This window comes from Lactuca virosa, unplaced genomic scaffold, assembly GCF_052849685.1.
Source record: "Lactuca virosa cultivar CGN04683 unplaced genomic scaffold, Lactuca_virosa_CGN04683_v6 scaffold_228, whole genome shotgun sequence".
NCBI lineage: Eukaryota > Viridiplantae > Streptophyta > Magnoliopsida > Asterales > Asteraceae > Lactuca > Lactuca virosa.
The window spans coordinates 17,501-20,000 of NW_027629993.1; positions in this window are offsets into that span (position 1 = coordinate 17,501).

Genomic DNA, 2,500 nt, shown 5'->3' on the forward strand with positions numbered 1-2,500 from the left:
CAGCGTACCGTAGTAGTATCACAAAAAGCAACACATGCCACTTTAACGCCTATGTTTTCCCGATCATCAGCACAAATCAAATGCTGGCAGGCACCAGTAGCACGTCGAACGAAAGATTAGCACACACAGAGTGATTTTACTACCACACAAACAGATTCATCCCGCACTGCCAAGGCGAGACCACAACACTGGAACGTTGTCGCAGAGACCTAACAAGGCATCCAAACGCCCTGTCAAGGCCACCACTCGGAAGGGTATTATGTAAGCAACACGGGAACTAAGCAACCATCACCCAAGATCACGCTCAAAGGCCGTCTGGCGCGTTCACCCCTTGCCGTGCTCACTCACGGCCACCCCCCTATATATACATATTGCACAAAGAGCTTGGTGACAGGAACAGACATTGATTTCCCTGAGGATGCATAATTTTTAGTATGCTCGCGACGTCGAGGAAAATCTAGGCCACGGGGCTCATTTTCAGGTCATCGTGTCGAGGAAAATAAAGGCAACGGGGCTAGTTTTCATGTCATCGTTCGAGAAATCAAGGCAACGTGTCGAGGAAAATGAAGGCAACGGGGCTAGTTTTCAGGTCATCGTTCGAGAATTCCAAGGCAACGTGTTGGGGGGTGGCCTCATACATGGGTCGTGGGGCTTGGCTTGGCTTGCCCTGTTGGTGCCGATACAGCCTCACGATTCTTAGTTGCCCATCCCACATGCCGGGCACCTATGCGAATGAGACCCCATGGTACCCCCTATATATACATATTGCACAAAGAGCTTGGTGACAGGAACAGACATTGATTTCCCTGATGATGCATAATTTTTGGACACGCAAGACGTCGGGGGGAGGGGACACGGGAGTGGGGCGTCTATGGGGGGAGTTTTGGCCTCGTTTTCGTGAAGACCGGGCGCCTTGGCCATGCCTCGAGCGTGCCAGCCTCGAGAGCGTTGGGCGCTAGACACCAAGTGGGGCGCCGGTGGGAAGCAGTCCCATGGTTCCCCTATATATACATATTGCACAAAGAGCTTGGTGACAGGAACAGACATTGATTTGCCCAGGGATGCATAATTTTGCGAATGTGTCCATAACTCGCTCGAATTAATTCGGATTCACACGAAATGTTGTAGGGATGCTTTTTATTATAAATGAAAGGCTTTGAAATAAAAAAAATGTCATGTTTGGGGCATAACTGTATGTGGCCTATTTTTGGCCATGCCTTGAAGTGTTTGGTTCCCTACTTGTTGATATGTCGCTCAAATCAAGTAGGAATGTCATTGAAACGTTGTGTGGGTCATTGTTAACATAGACGAATGGACTTGAAATGTAATTATATCATGTTCGGGTTTTTTTCCCCTTCGCCTAGTGATAGGCAGGCAGATAAGGCTTTTAGCTATTCATAAGTCGCTTAGATGAACTCGGAAGAACACAGACATAAGTTTGAGTACATCTCAAGCTGTGTTTTTGATTTTGGCATGGAATGTGATGTTTTGGTGCCTTAGCTCCGAGCAGTTCGGATTGGAACTAAAACTTCAATTGACTATGTATTAAGTAGGAACTACAACACTTAAACGGACTCGGTTACAACACTTTTCTCCCTTCATCGTTTGACTTGCTTAGAAATCAGCTCATGGTGTGTCAAGGCCCCTTGTTCCTTAGACCGGTGAGGATGGGCTTGGGTCGTTCGTGGGCATGTGTGTGGCAAGATGCCTTGTTCCCTTGGTCGTTCATGGGGTAGTGTGTGGGAAGAAGCCTTGTTCACTTGGTCGTTCATGGGTGTTTGTGTGGGAAGTAGCCTTGTTCAGTTGGTCGTTCATGGGTGTTTGTGTGGGAAGTAGCCTTGTTCCCTTGGTCGTTCATGGGGTTGTGTGTGGGAAGAAGGCTTGTTCACTTGGTCGTTCATGGGTGTTTGTGTGGGAAGGTGCTTTTTTCCCTTGGTCGTTCATGGGGTAGTGTGTGGGAAGAAGCCTTGTTCACTTGGTCGTTCATGGGTGTTTGTGTGGGAAGTAGCCTTGTTCAGTTGGTCGTTCATGGGTGTTTGTGTGGGAAGTAGCCTTGTTCCCTTGGTCGTTCATGGGGTTGTGTATGGGAAGAAGCCTTGTTCACTTGGTCGTTCATGGGTGTTTGTGTGGGAAGGTGCTTTTTTCCCTTGGTCGTTCATGGCCTTGTTCCCTTGGTCGTTCATGGGCATGTGTGTGGCAAGGTGTCTTGTTCCCTTGGTCGTTCATGGGCGTGTGTGTTGCAAGGTGCCTTGTTCCCTTGGTCGTTCATGGGCGTGTGTGTGGCAAGGTGCCTTGTTCCCTTGGTCGTTCATGGGCATGTGTGTGGCAAGGTGCCTTGTTCCATTGGTCGTTCATGGCCTTGTTCCCTTGGTCGTTCATGGGCGTGTGTGTTGCAAGGTGCCTTGTTCCCTTGGTCGTTCATGGGCATGTGTGTGGCAAGGTGCCTTGTTCCATTGGTCGTTCATGGCCTTGTTCCCTTGGTCGTTCATGGGCATGTGTG